Source organism: Arachis ipaensis, chromosome B10 (assembly GCF_059453495.1).
Source record: "Arachis ipaensis isolate K30076 ecotype BB chromosome B10, ASM5945349v1, whole genome shotgun sequence".
Classification (NCBI taxonomy): domain Eukaryota; kingdom Viridiplantae; phylum Streptophyta; class Magnoliopsida; order Fabales; family Fabaceae; genus Arachis; species Arachis ipaensis.
In genome coordinates this window covers 122941933-122958104 of record NC_142435.1, presented here as the reverse complement: position 1 = coordinate 122958104, position 16172 = coordinate 122941933, and the positions used below count along the sequence as shown (strand labels likewise).

At 36.4% G+C, this 16172-nt stretch overlaps 1 non-coding gene and 1 pseudogene across 1 annotated transcript; one reads left to right on the top strand and one right to left on the bottom strand.

The window, feature by feature from the left end:
* The first annotated feature begins 348 nt into the window (after positions 1 to 348).
* LOC148581562 (small nucleolar RNA R71) lies at positions 349 to 456 on the top strand. Its single transcript, XR_015899051.1, has one exon. It is a non-coding gene; the product is annotated as a small nucleolar RNA R71 (small nucleolar RNA).
* Positions 457 to 8875: 8419 nt separating this feature from the next.
* On the bottom strand, positions 8876 to 10393 carry LOC148581561 (uncharacterized; annotated as a pseudogene).
* Positions 10394 to 16172: the final 5779 nt, after the last annotated feature.

Genomic DNA, 16172 nt, shown 5'->3' with positions numbered 1-16172 from the left:
ATAAGCTTCTTATTCAGAAGATACCTCTTTAGTACTGTTGGATGCAGCTTGCAATCCATTCAGACTCTGAGAAATCATATTGACTTGCTGAGTCAATATTTTGTTCTGAGCCAATATGGCATTCAGAGTATCAATTTCAAGAACTCTCTTCCTCTGAGGCGTCCCATTACTCACAGGATTCCTTTCAGAAGTGTACATGAACTGGTTATTTGCAACCATGTTAATGAGTTCCTGAGCTTCTGCAGGTGTTTTCTTTAGGTGAATGGATCCACCTGCAGAATGGTCCAATGACATCTTAGCTAATTCAGACAGACCATCATGGAATATATCCAGGATGGTCCATTCTGAAAGCATGTCAGAAGGACACTTTTTGGTCAGTTGCTTGTATCTCTCCCAAGCTTCATAGAAGGATTCACCTTCTTTCGATTTGAAGGTTTGAACATCCACTCTAAGCTTGCTAAGCTTTTGAGGAGGAAAGAACTTGGCTAAGAAAGCCGTGACCAGCTTATCCCAAGAGTTCAGGCTATCTTTAGGTTGAGAGTCCAACCATATTCTAGCTCTGTCTCTTACAGCAAATGGGAAAAGCATAAGCCTGTAGACCTCGGGATCAACCCCATTGGTCTTAACAGTATCACAGATCTACAAGAATTCAGTTAAGAACTGAAAAGGATCTTCAGATGGAAGTCCATGAAACTTGCAATTCTGTTGCATCAGAGAAACTAATTGAGGCTTTAGCTCAAAATTGTTTGCTCCAATGGCAGGGATTGAGATGCTTCTTCCATGTAAGTTAGAATTTGGTGCAGTAAAGTCACCAAGCATCTTCCTTGCATTGTTGTTGGGTTCGGCCATGTCTCCTTCTTTTTCAAAAATTTCTGTCAGGTCCTCTCCAGAGGGTTGTGCCTTAGCTTCTCTTAGTTTCCTCTTTAGAGTCCTTTCAGGTTCAGGATCAACTTCAATAAGAATGTCTTTATCCCTGTTCCTGCTCATATGAAAAAGAAGAGAACATAAAGAAGAGGAATCCTCTATGTCACAGTATAAAGATTCCTTTATGTGAGTAGAAGAGGAGAAGAATAGGAGAGTATAATGGAGAAGAGAGAAGATGAAGAATTCGAATTTCAAATTAAAATAAAAGGAAAATATTTTTGTTTTTATTAAATTAATTAATTAGAATTCGAAAATATAAAAAGAAATAAAATAAAATTAAAATTTAAAATAATTAGTTAATTAAAAAGAATTAAAAAAAAGGTTAGTGATTTTCGAAAATTGGAGAGAGAAAAGTAGTTAGGAGTTTTGAAAAAGATACGATTGAAATAGAAAACTTTTAAAATCAAACAAAAAGTCAAGTAGTTAATTGAAAAAGATTTGAAAATCAATTTTTGAAAAGATAAGAAGTTAGAAAGGATTTTGAAAAAGATATGATTGAAAATTTAGTTTGAAAAAAATTTGAAAAGAAATTTAAAAAGATTTGATTTTTGAAATTAAAGTTGATTACTTGACTAATAAGAAATTAAAAGATATGATTCTAGAATTTAAAGATTGAACCTTTCTTAATAGGCAAGTAATAACTTGAAAAATTTTTGAATTAAAACATTAAATATTAGTGAGATTTTCGAAAATATGAAATAAAGATAAGAAAAAAGATTTTGAAAATCAAAATTTAAAATTTTCGAAAATATTGAAAAAAATGAAAAAGATTTGATTTTTGAAAAAGATTTGAAAAAGATAGATTTTTTAAATTGAAAATTGACTTGACTAATAAGAAACAATTGAATTTTAAAACTTTATGACAATCAATTCAAATTTTCGAAATTTATGAGAAGAATAAGGGAAAGATATTTTTTTATTTTTGAATTTTTAATGAGGAGAGAGAAAAACACAAAATTGACACAAAATATAGAAATTATGAATCAAAATAACTAATGCATGCAAGAATACTTTGAATGTCAAGATGAACACCAAGAACACTTTGAAGATCAAGATGAACATCAAGACTTATTTTTGAAAATTTTAAAGAAAAGAAAAACATGCAAGACACCAAACTTAGAAATTTTCAAACTTTAGACACTGACAAATTAAAAATGCATATGAAAAACAAGAAAAGACACAAAACAAGAAAAATTAAAGATCAAACATAGAAAATCATCAAGAACAACTTGAAGATCATGAAGAACACATGCATGAATTTTCAAAAATTTTAAGAAAAATTAAAAAGATGCAATTGACACCAAACTTAAAAATTGACACTAGACTCAAACAAGAAACATAAAATTTTTGGTTTTTATGATTTTATATGATGTTTTTGGTTTTTTCGAAAATTATTTTGGGAAAAACGAAAAAGAAGAAATTTTTTTTATATTATTTTCGAAAATAAGAAATAAAAAGCTTAAAAATAAAATAAAATTACCTAATCTGAGCAACAAGATGAACCGTCAGTTGTCCAAACTCGAACAATCCCCGGCAACGGCGCCAAAAACTTGGTGCACGAAATCGTGATCGTTCATTCCTTGGTAGCGGCGCTAAAGACTTAATACGCACGTTCATAATCTTAATTCTTTGTCACAACTTCGCACAACTAACCAGCAAGTGCACTGGGTCATCCAAGTAATAAACCTTACGTGAGTAAGGGTCGATCCCACGGAGATTGTCGGCTTGAAGCAAGCTATGGTCACCTTGTAAATCTCAGTCAGGCGGATTCAAATGGTTATAGAGTTTTAATAATTAAAAGATAAATAAAACGTAAAATAAAGATAGAGATACTTATGTAATTCATTAGTGAGAATTTCAGATAAGCGTATAGAGATGCTTAGTTCCTTCTGAATCTCCGCTTTCCTACTGCTTTCATCCAATCATTCATACTCCCTTCCATGGCAAGCTGTATGTTGGGCATCACCGTTGTCAATGGCTACATCCCGTCCTCTCAGTGAAAATGGTCCAAAATGCGCTGTCACCGCACGGCTAATCATCTGTCGGTTCTCGATCATACTGGAATAGGATTCAGTAATCCTTTTGCGTCTGTCACTACGCCCAGCACTCGCGAGTTTGAAGCTCGTCACAGCCATCCCTTCCCAGATCCTACTCGGAATACCACAGACAAGGTTTAGACTTTCCGGATCTCAAGAATGGCCGCCAATAATTCTAGCCTATACCACGAAGACTCTGATCGTAGATCAGGAGGCTAAGAGATATGCATTCAAGCTTGCTTTCATGTAGAACGGAAGTGTTTGTCAGGCACGTGTTCATAAGTGAGAATGATGATGAGCGTCACATAATCATCACATTCATCATGTTCTTGTGTGCGAATGAATATCTTAGAGAAGAAATAGGCTTGAATTGAATAGAAAAACAATAGTACTTTGCATTAATTCATGAGGAACAGCAGAGCTCCACACCTTAATCTATGGTGTGCAGAAACTCTACCGTTGAAAATACATAAGTGAAAATAGGGTAGACATGACCGAGTGGCCAGCCTCCCATGGAGGTCTCAGAACGTAAAAGTTACATAATGTGTTCCAGAGATCTAAAAATGATCCAAAGATCCCTAACACAATAGTAAAAAGTTCTATTTATACTAAACTAGTTACTAGGGTTACAGAAATAAGTAAATGATGCAGAAATCCACTTCTGGGCTCACTTGGTGTGTGCTTGAGCTGAGCATTGAAGCTTTCACGTGTAGAGGTCTTCCTTGGAGTTGAACGCCAGTTTGTAACCTGTTTCTGGCGTTTAACTCTGCTTTGCAACCTGTTTCTGGCGTTTAACTCCAGAATAGGGCAGAGAGCTGGCGTTCAACGCCAGTTTGCGTCGTCTAAACTCGGAAAAAGTATGAACTATTATATATTGCTTGAAAGCCCTGGATGTCTACTTTTCAATGCAATTGAGAGCACGCCATTTGAACTTCTGTAGCTCTAGAAAATCCACTTTGAGTGCAGGGAGGTCAGAATCCAACAGCATCTGCAGTCCTTCTTCAGCCTCTGAATCTGATTTTTGCTCAAGTCCCTCAATTTCAGCCAGAAAATACCTGAAATCACAGAAAAACACACAAACTCATAGTAAAGTCCAGAAATGTGATTTTTATTTAAAAACTAATAAAAATATATTAAAAACTAACTAAATCATACTAAAAACTATGTAAAAACAATGCAAAAAAGCGTATAAATTATCCGCTCATCAGTAAGAGTTTCAAACATGTTGTATTTGTATGAAAGTTGTCGATTGTTGTTTGATTTTGTTAAAATATGTTTGTCTATTTGTTGCAGTTGGTAAATACCCCAGTGTGACTGCGGCAAGCTTGATAGCTCGGCTGAAAAGCAAGAATATTGAAATAGAGGTATCCTCGCTGATCCTGTGAGGGAGTTGGGAAAGGTGAAGTTAATCAACCAACCTAAAAAAGAAAACCTATGATTTTCAAAAAGAGAAAAACAGAACTGGTTGTTAGGGATGATGGTGTTGAGGAAATCGGAAAAGAGATTCCTTTCCCAGAATTGATTGCTTTTGTTAGGAACCAAGAAAAGTTGCACTTGTTCTCAGATGTGGGTGATGGTGCGTCAGTTTGGGATAGAAGTTTCCCTTTTATCGTGGTAGCCGATGAAGTGCTAAAGCAGGTCATATTTCTGTTGATCAATATATTCAGGTATGTATATGAATGAGTTGTGTTTTAATACTTGATAATTTCTTGTTGTTGAAAAGGGGTACCTCTTCTATATCAAGGTTCTCAGCTTGCGCTTGGCAAGCATTAGTCGGAGTCAGGAGAATAAACATAAAAAGATGATGGAAAACAAAGATTTTAAAGAGTTGAAGGAGGAAATTTCTTTAGATAAGAAATTAATAGAAGAGTTGAAGGGAAAACTCGTTAGTAAGGATGAGGAGTTGAGGACAATGAATGATGCTCGTGAGAAGGATGCGGAGCTGTTAAAGAAAAAGGAGAATGATATTGAAAGTATGAAGAATCAGATGATAGAGACTACTGTGAAAATGAAGAATTTGGAAAAAAGGTAAAGAGACTGAAATCTTGGATGCCGTTGCTAAAAGTTTTGAATGGGTGATTACTCAAGCCAAGTTTTTAGCCCCTGAGCAAGATTTTTCTGCTATGGATCCGACCAAAGTTGTGTTTAAGGGTATGCATTTTGATTTTATATTTTTTTGGGAATAGAATCATGTTCTTACTTGACTTTTAGGTATAGCTCGGCCATGTTGAACTCTGTCACCGAGCTCCTGAATGTTCAACTCCGAGCTTATTCTTGAGAGAAGGAGTACTTCGGCGTGGGACAAACAACAAAGGAGGGGAGGTACCTGCAAAAGGCACTCCGATGCTTAAGTCAGTACTTGTGTGTGATATTTTTCAAGGAAAAAGAATATTTCACATACCTCAGACGAGTTTCCTTGTTTTCTTTTATAGTCATCCGAGGTATCCATAATTTGTCCATTACCGAATTTATAGGAATGACGTTTTGAGGATCATAACGTTTTGATCTGATTAATTGTGATTCTAATTGTCGACCTATAACGTATAAGCCGAGCTTTTCGTAACCGATTTGTAACGGTTATATCATAGCCCCTAAGCTGAGCCTGATGAAGTTTTAATGAAGCAGGTTGAGCTTAAATATAGGTCGGCTTGTATACTGTGGAGCCCCCAGCTCAAACTTGTTTATTAAAACTATTTTTTTAAAATAAAAAATACAAATTTAAGAGTAAAAACTAGAATGCAAAAAGTTTGGAGAGAGAATAAAAAATCATTTAACGAGGTGTGTGCTTATTGAGTTGACGTTGGTTATGTTTCCCATGTCGTAGATGCCGTTAGATTGAATGAATGGTAAAGATTGAAAGTATGGTTTCAAGAATTTAATAAACTTAGTTGGAATTAATACATTTTGGAATCACAACTGTGTTCATAAAAACAAAAGGTGGAACTCAACTGTTTCGGAAGGTATTAAAGCATGAGTAAAAGAGGTTAGTGCAAGTCATTGTTTTTGAAATTCTTTTCGTTCTTTGAGTAATGGGTGTGAAAAAAATGAGTGAGGCACAAAAGAAAAATGATGGTTCGTATGATCGGGTGGGGGAGGATGTAAAAATTCATGGTTTGTTATTTGTTGATGAGGATAGCATAAATGAAATTGATAAACATAAGGTAACCAGGGTAGGTTCTGGTATTAACCTGTTGTTGTTGCCATGTTTGAGGTCTGAAAGAGTTTTTCACCGTAAAAATAATTTTGAGTATTTTTATATTTACAGTTGTTTGTTGCAAGAGTTGTATGTAAAATTGCCTTTTACAGAGTTTGAGTGTTCCATGTTGTGGCAATTGAACTGCGCCCCCTCGTAGCTTCATCTGAATGGATGGGCATTTTTGAGATGTTTCGAAAATTTGATGGAGTTTTTGGAGTTGGAACCAAGTTTGAGTTTGTTTTTTTCGTTGTTCCAAGCTAAGGGGGTGTGGAAAGGTGTTTGGGTGAACCTTAACAGTTCTCCAGATATGGGTATTTTTAAGTTATATAAGTCTTCATTCAAAGATTTCAAAAAAATGTTTTTGAAAGTGAAAAATGTGGAGGAAGAATATCCATTTTACCTAGATGAGCATTTATGTGAGAAGTTCCCTTTGTATTAGTGTTCCCAGCCTGAAGGTTGTAGTAGGCTTAGAGAAGGGGGTTGAATCTATGCCTTCCTTTTAAGTTGCTGTTATTACCCTTTTAAAATGAACTTTCAATTCAGGTTCTGTTTGAACTCAGCAGCGGAAATTTATGAGACAATTTATTTTTGTCTCATGAATATCAGAAAACAGAACTCAGCAGAAAGAGAAAAGCTAACACCAGCATGTATCCTGGTTCGGTTGCCTTGTGCTATGCAACTTACGTCTAGTCTCCTCCACAACTATGGAAGAATTTCACTATAGTTAACAGTATTACATACACCAATTTCACAGGATTGACCCAATCCTTTCACACTCAAGTTCTAACCTAACTTGACGTTGGCTATGCTAATACCTAACTATTGCTCTTAGTGCTAACCCAACTAAGAAAGGGATACCTTACAGGTACAAGATACAAGACACTTAACCAACCTAAAGAAATCAGAAAATAACTCTAGGCTTTTCTCTTAAGTGTATCTCTCAGCCTTTTTCCACTCATGGCTTTTTCTTAAGCTTTCTCACAATGCCTTTTCTCTCAAGAAATTACAGAAAGATAAACTTAGAAAAGTACATTACAATCAGTAAAACATGAAGGAGATTGACTTCATCAGCAGCCTCTTTGCTATGTGTAAAACCAGATTCGCAAACCTCAGATGCAGTTCTTCAGTATTGGCCGAATGCTTCTTTGAAAGAAAGCATTATCCAAGTAGAGAAACTTCTAAGCATAACACTGTTCACACACTCTGGTTTTCTCTCCTTGCCTTCTGAATGAGCAGCAAGCTTCTTTTATCTCCTTGCATGTTGCTTGGTTCTGCTTCCAAGGTCAACACCTTGAGCCTTGAGCTTCACCAACCCACAGATTCACTTTTTCACATTAAACCTTAGAGTAGAAACTTTGCTTCTGAATCCTTCATCTTGACCGAAAGCCATAAAGCAGTAACCATAGAAATCTTCTCATGGTCAACTTGATCTTAGCCATTGAGAAACTACTTGGTCCCCAAGTATCACTTGTGACCGTAGATGTGAAGCAGAATAGGGCAGAGAACAAGTTTCCCTTGAATGCCATTTTCGGATATAGCAGAGAGTTGGGGAGAAGAGAAGAAGATCTGATGCATGCAAGATGAGATGGATTACCTTTAAGTTAAGCTTGATTTGGTTTGGATTTTCTGTTTTAGCTTCTGTGCTTCAAGCTTAAACTTTCTCTCTCTTGCTTCTTTGGTTACTAGCTTAGGGAAGAAGCTTTTTCTCTCTTTCTCTTTCTTACTTTTCTGAAGCTTTGATTTGACTTGATTAGAGAGGAGAGGAACGTTGCTTCTGGTAAGGCAAGATGGAGGGAATTGAAAATCAATTCGGGCTTGGATCGGATTCTTCTCAAGTTCAGCCCGTTGGTGCCTTGCCTTGCTTCTTGGAAGACTTTTTGCTTGAGATGAATGACTTGGGCTTGTCTTTATTTTCACTTACCATTCAGCCCATTAGCATATATCTTTTGTTTGATGTTGGGCTGCTGTAACACTTGTTTTTAGCCTGCATCACTCATAAAAAATAATCAAAATTAATTGGGTGATTAGCCCATTAATCAAATGTTTGTCATCATCAATTTTATTAATTAATTTCTTAACTCAACAATCTCCCCCTTGATGACAAACATGATTTAAGCAATAATCAAAAGGAATGAATTTGAGTAAGGTTTAGAAACTCCCTTTGATTGTCATTTGCTTTTATGTTGCTCCCCCTTTCCTTTTCAAGATTAGCTCCCCCTGGATTTATACTTTCCTCTTTGTTCCTGTTTTATATTACACTTAAAGAAAGCACAATAAAGAGCTATACACATTTATCTTGGCTAAAGGGTATCAAATAAGCAACATCACATAATTAGCCCAACATCAAGCTAATATCATCAGCAAAAGGATTCAGCATGTAAAATCAAGTTTCAATCAGACAAAATCCCAAATGACATACTAGTAGCTGCAGCAAATGCCCAAAAAAAAATCCTAAGACACATTTACCAGTGCTTGCTTGCTATTACTCCCCCTTTTGTCATCAAGGGTGGATAATAAGCATGATCAACAAAAAACATCAGTACAAATCCTGCAAGAAAAGGTTAGATCACAGTCCAAAGTTCTAACTAAACTAAAAGAAGTGCAGCAGTATTTAGAGTTATTACAGTCATCCAAAATAAAAACAGTTCAATGGTAACAAGATAAACAGAATTCATGAGACAAAAAGAGAGCAGCAGTAGCAGTTTTTATGAAACAAATCCTAGGCATCAGAACCATTCCCCTCTGAAGCAGCTTCCTCTTCTATATCAGTGGCAATGTCTTCATCATTTTGAAGGTTATCAATGAAGGTCATGAGCACAGCCACCCTATCCCTTGATTTCTTCAGGAAGTTTTCATGCTTGCTAGCTAGCTTCCTTTGTTCCTTGCTCATGGCAATCATGTGATTTGATTGGGAAACAAATTCTTGAGCGACATCCTTGACCACATTCAGCAGAGCAGATTTCTTCCCAGTGGAGATGGAAGTACCCTCGGTGGAAGGAGGAGGAGAATCATCTGGAATGAACTCTTCATCATCATCATCTAGAACCACTCTCTTAGATCTAGTTGGTCCTTTTTGCTGTTTCACTGAACCACCCCCTTTTAGGTATGAATGTCTGTTTTCATAATCCTCATTTTGACAGATCAACACCAAAATTCTCAAATATGCAAGTTAACAATATTCCATAAGGTAGTGCTTTATCTTTCACACTTCTAACAGAATCAAACATGTATCTAGCCATCAAATAGGCAAAAGAGATTTCTGTTTTAGTGATTAGGGCATACAAAACAAGTGTGTCCGTGTAAGAGACCCTTTGATATGAACCACTTTGAGGAATCAAGATGTGATTAACAATTCGGTGCAACTGAGCACGTTCATATCCTAGGGTTTTGTGAGTGGGTGTGATGCCATCAATTAGGGAAACATGTTCACAAATGTGAGCCAAAGCATCATGGTAAGAGATACCAACCCCATCATCCCACTTTACAGATGTATAAGCACACGGCCCAACATCAGTGTACTTCAAGGAGTCACTGATGGTTTCATTATTCAAGATAATGTCTCTGCCCTTAACATACGAATGCACACTTCCTTCATGGTAAGTCATGTTTGCATAAAATTCTTTGACCAACTGAGGATATACAGGTTTTTTTATTTTGAAAAGGTGATTCCAGTCTAAAAATTCCAAATTTTTAACAAAAGGAAAACCTTTCTTTTTCAAATCAGGTAAATCAGCCAGAAAAGATGGACATAGAGTACGATACTGAATAAATCCCTCATAAAAATCGTGGTTCATGGCAGATTTGAAACGATGGGGTTAAAGTCTGAGTGAGATGTCATGTAGTGTGATTTGTGAGCAAAAGGATCAATGTCTGGTTCTCTAACAGATTTGAGAGGGCGATGAGGGTTACCTCTTTGTGATCGAACAGGGACAGACCTTGACTTAGGTTTTGCTGTCTCAGGAACAGGTTCTTCAACTGCAGGACGCTTCCCCTTGGGTGAGCCAGGTTTCGAAGAGCTTGGTTTGGAGGGCGTCATTTTAGGTGGTGCCGTCGGCTTGGCAGGAGCAGGGTACCTTGGAGTGGTTTTGGTTCGCGCCATGGGAACAGAGCGAGGAGGAGAGGTAAGAGGAGAAGGAGATGGAGTAAAGGTCCGGTCTTGGGAGCGAGTGGAAGGTTTTGAGGGAAGTTTGTAAACTTTTTCACGAGGAGCCCTTTTAGCAATGGTTTTCTTCCTCATTTGGTTAGTTTCAGTCTTTTGAGGGAAGAGAAGTAGTAAAGTGAGTGGGAAGAAACTGAAGAGTGTGAGGAGAAGTTATGGAGGGAAGAGAGGGAGTGTTGGTAACCGTACCCAAAAGTGAATTTCCAAAACCATGCAACTGCATCACCATTTGAAAAGACTTGAAAAAACATGACCTCATAAAAGAAAGATTTGATTTGATTTTAAAAACAAGAAAATTTTAAATTTTAAATTTTCGAAATCCTTAAAATTAAAAAAATCAAACTGAAAATCTTTTTGGACAAAAATATTAAAAGAACCCTTAAACAAAATTAAACACACAAGTCAACCAAAAAAATTTTAGCAAAGAATTGTAACATTCATATTTGGGCCTTGAGGTGATATGGATTTAATGAAACACATTTGGACCACTCTTGATCTGAATTTTGAAGTTGGCCCAGATTGAGTTTCACTTGAAACAAGCCCAGAACACGCTGACTTGAGGAAAACGTTCATCACCTGCCCAGAATTATCTCATGCCTGTTTATGAGACAAAAAGCTCCAGCAAATACATCAGCATTTTTCAAATAAAGAATCATAGCTCAAAATTCCTAGACAAGTCCTAAGCACGCAGAATCTATCCTCAGCTAATGGTTTTGTAAAAATATCTGCTAATTGCTCCTCTGATTTAACAAATTGAATACTAATATCCCCCTTTTGGACATGTTCTCTTATTGAGTGAAATTTCACTTCAATATGCTTAGTCCTAGAGTGCAAAACTGGATTTTTAGAAATATTAATGGCACTCATATTATCACACATTAAGGGAATATTTTCAGCATTTAATTTGTAATCAGCAAGCTGTGTTTTTAACCATAAAAGCTGAGAACAACAAGAAGAAGCAGCTATATACTCAGCCTCTGCAGTGGATAAGGCCACTGTTGGTTGCTTCTTACTTGACCAAACATTTAAGGACTTCCCAAGGAAGCAACATAAACCAGAAGTGCTCCTTCTATCAACTCTATCACCAGCAAAATCTGCATCACAATAACCAACTGCAGAAAAATCATCAATCTTAGGATACCAAAGACCGAAATTGGATGTGCCATGAACATATCTAATGATCCTCTTAACTGCAGAAAGATGTGACTCTTTTGGTTTGGATTGGAACCTAGAACATAATCCAACACTTTGCACAATATCGGGTCTAGAGGAAGTTAAGTACATAAGAGAACCAATCATTCCTCTATACCTAGTCTCATCAACATCTTTCTCAGTTTCTCCCTTATCTAATTTAGAACTAGGATGCATGGGAGTTCCCATGGGTTTGGCATTTTCCATACCAAATTTCTTAACTAATTCCTTGGCATACTTTTCTTGATGAATGAAAATACCTTTTTTAGTTTGTTTAATTTGCAGCCCAAGGAAGAAATTAAGTTCACCCATCATACTCATGTCAAATTCACTTGTCATGAGTTTTTCAAATTCAGAACAAAGGGATTCATTAGCTGATCCAAAAATAATGTCATCAACATATATTTGGACTAGAATAAAAGAATCATTAGAGTTCTTAATAAATAGAGTTGTGTTAGTGGTGCCTCTTTGAAACCATTTTTCAAAAGAAAAGAGCTAAGTCTCTCATACCAAGCTCTAGGAGCTTGTCTTAAACCATAGAGAGCTTTAGATAATTTGAAAACATAATCAAAATGATCTTTATTTTCAAAACCAGGAGGCTGCTCTACATACACTTCTCTATCTATTACTCCATTCAAAAATGCACATTTCACATCCATTTGATATAATTTAAAACCACAAAATGCAGCATAAGCTAAGAGAAGTCTTATGGCTTCTATTCGGGCAACAGGGGCAAAGGATTCATCAAAGTCTATTCCTTTTTCTTGGTCATATCCTTGTGCCACTAGCCTTGCCTTGTTTCTTGCAATGCTACCATCTTCTCCCAACTTGTTCTGAAAAATCCACTTGGTGCCGGTCACTTTCTTTCCACTTGGCCTTGGAACCAAAGTCCATACTTAGTTCTTTTTAAACTCAAGAAGCTCATCCTCCATAGCTTTAACCCAAGAAGGGTCACTAAGTGCTTCCTTGACGTTTTGAGGCTCTATTTGTGAAAGAAGGGCAATGTTTGATCCTTCATTTGCCTTTCTAGTGGAAGACCTTGTTTGCACTCCATGAGATACGTCCCCAATGAAAAATTCCTCAGGATAATTCTTCAAGAATCTCCATTCACGAGGTCTGGTGGACTTGGAGGCAGATTCAGTCACTAAGGGATTCTGAACGCTGCTGGCTGCAGGATTTCCTTCAGATTCATGAGACAAAATGGAATTGTCTCTTGAATTTTTAGCATTAGCAGTTTCTGGTTCAGCTTGTCCAGAATTTTCTTTTTCATGATTTTGAGCAGCTTCATCTTCCTTTTGAGATTGATTTCCTGCATCACAATATTCCAAAATGCTTTGTACCAAGTTAGTATCACAAAATGTAACATGTATGGACTCCTCAATAATCCTAGCATCTTGATGATAAACCCTATATGCTTTACTAGTTGTAGAATATCCTACAAACAAACACTCATAAGTCTTTGGATCAAATTTACCCAAATTTTCTTTGTTGTTTAAGACAAAACATTTGCATCCAAAGATGCGTAAGTAATCTAAGTTTGGTGGGTAGCCTTTCCAAAGTTCATAAGGGGTTTTCTTCAAAAATTTTCTTATGATTGTTCTATTCAAAATGTGGCAAGCCGTGTTAACCGCTTCAGCCCAAAGAAATTTTGGAACATTACTCTCACAAAGCATAGCTCTTGTCATCTTTTGTATGCTTCTATTTCTTCTTTCCACAATACCATTTTGTTGTGGTGTTCTTGGACAAGAGAAGTTGTGAGATATTCCAAATTCCTCACAAAAGGATTCAAACAAATTATTTTCAAATTCAGTTCCATGATCGCTTCTTATAGAGGAGATTTTCAAATCCTTTTCATTTTGAATTTTCTTGCAAAAAGGTTCAAAGACCGAAAATACTTCATTTTTGTGTGCAAGAAATAAAACCCAACCAAACCTAGTGTAGTCATTCACAATTACTAAACCATAATGTTTACCACCTAGGCTTTGAGTTCTTGTTGGACCAAATAAATCAATGTGTAGCAACTCAAGTGGTCTTTTAGTAGAGATGTCTTCCTTTGGTTTAAAAGATCTTTTTGTTTGTTTTCCCATTTGACAAGCATCACAAGTGATGTCTTTGTCAAACTTTATCAAAGGAAGACCTCTTACTAATTCTTTCTTTACAAGTTTGTTTATTTGAAACATACTTGCATGGCCCAATCTCTTGTGCCATAACCACTTTTCAGATTCTTTAGAGTGAAGACAAGCTACATTTTGATCCTTTAGTTCATCAAGAGTAAGTCCATACATATTATTGAAACGCTTGGCAACAAACATCACTTCATTTGTCTTTTCATTAACAACACAGCATTCAAGCCTTTTGAAAACAACTAAATATCCTAAATCTCACAACTGACTTATACTCAAAAAATTGTGCTTTAAACCACATACCAAAAGTACATCATCAATGAAAGTAAATTGCTCATTACCTAATTTTCCAACAGCAATGATTTTACCTTTACCATCATCTCCAAAGGTCACAAAACCTCCATCATACTTGTTTAGTTTGATGAAGTCGGTTGACCTTCCAGTCATGTGCCTTGAACATCCACTATCCATGTACCACATGTCCTTTTTGTTCTTGGATGCTAGGCAAATCTGCATGATGGGTTTCAAGTAGCCTTAGGTATCCAAATTAATTTGGATCCTTTGAAGTTAATCCATCTTGGTTGCCCAAGTGCATTGAAATCACAAACAACATCGTAGACTTTGTTTCCTACAACTCTCTTTTCAATAAAACATTGTTCATATGAGTGACCAACTTTCTTGCAATTAACACAATGATTTTTTGATGTGTGTCGCTGAAACTTAGGTGAGTTAAATTGCTTGAAGTGATTAAATGGTTGAAATTTTCTGGTTTTTGGAGGAGACGCATTTCCTTTAACAAACTGATTTTTGTTATAATTGTTCCTCTTTGCAAAAATATTTTCACCAGAATTTTTAAAACTCTTTGGATTTTTCGAAAATGAGGTTTTGTTATAGAAAAATGGTTTCTTGAAAGCAGCCTCATTTTTTGAAATATAACCCAAACCTGGCCGGTTTGAACTCAGATCAGTTCTTGGTGAAGGCTCAGTTTCACTTGTATACTTCATCAAATTTTTATTCAAAAGTTGAAGCATATCGAATACCTGATTTGTTTGGTATAGGTTTGGTATTTGATGAAGAAGCCACAAATTTTATAGAGGAAGTGTTGGAAACTACATCTTCCTTGGCTATGTAGCCTAAACCAGATTTTTCAAACAATGGTCTTTGACTTGCAAGTAATTTGTCCAAGTTACTAGAACCTTGAGCAAATTTTGCTAAGTCACCATTCAGCCTTTTAATCATATCATTTAATCTTTTATTTTCAGCAATTAACTCATGAGAAGGATCCATAATGTGCTTTCCTTTTAATTTTTCAAGTTCAGATTTTAGAAATCTGTTTTCTTCAATGATGTCCAAAGCACATTCAGTTTCCTTCACCTTTTCTTTTAAAAAATCATTTTCAGCTCTTAACACATCTCTTTCAGATCTGCATTCATTGTATTTATCAAGCAGTTTTGATGTGTTTAAAGTGAGATCATCAATAATAGCATGCAAGTCATCAATGGTCAAATCATAATAGTTTACCTCATCAAGATTGTTGTTTCCAGCCATGAAGCAGTCTTTGTCATCTCCTTCAGATTCTTCTTCTTCATTTGAGTCTTTCTCAAGATCCTCCCAAGCTGCCATGAGTACTCTCTTCCTTTCCTTCTTTTCTTTGTCCTCCTTTTTGAGTTTTGGACAGTTTAGCTTGAAGTGTCCAGCCTCCTTGCAGTGATGGCACGTCACTTTGCTCAAGTCGATCTTGTGCTCCTTTGAACTTGAACCTTTGTATTTGCCCTTGTTCTTCATCATCCTTCTAAATCTCCTAGCAAAAAACAAAAGCTCGTCATCTGAAATACCATCACTAGACTCACTCTCTTTCGGTTCTATTTGTGACTTGAGGGCTATTCCCTTTTTCTTTGAGTCTGTGTTTGTGTGTGTGGCTTCATAGGCAAGGAGTTTTCCTCTCAGCTCATCATAGGTTATGGGACTTAGGTTGTTACTTTCGGTTAGGACAGTGGCAGTGGTTTCCCATTCTTTTGTGAGGCTTCTAAGGAGTTTTCTCACCAAGGTTTGTTCTGCATAGTTTGTACCCATAGCATCAAGGTTGTTGATTATGATTGAGAATCTCTCAAACGCTTCATCAATGCTTTCTCCATCCTTCATGTTAAACATCTCGTACTCTTTTCGCAGCATATCAATCCTCGTTTCTTTTACTTGTTTGGTGCCTTCGTGTGTAACCTGGAGTTTTTCCTAGATTTCTTTGGCTGTCTTGCATCTAGACACCTTCCGGTACTCATCAAAGCTGATAGCACAGTGAAGAAGGTTGATTGCTTTGGCATTCAGCTCTATCTTCTTCTTATCATCTTTATTCCATTCAGCTTCTTCTTTTGGAGTCACCACTCCATCAGTACTTGTTTTTGTTGGGATCTTGGGACCGCTCACAACAATCTTCCATATGTTGTAGTCAATGGATTGGATGAAAATCCTTATCCTTTCTTTCCAGTAGGAGTAGTTCTTTCCGTTGAAGAAAGGTGGCCGGTTGTTTGACTGGCCTTCAGTGAGGG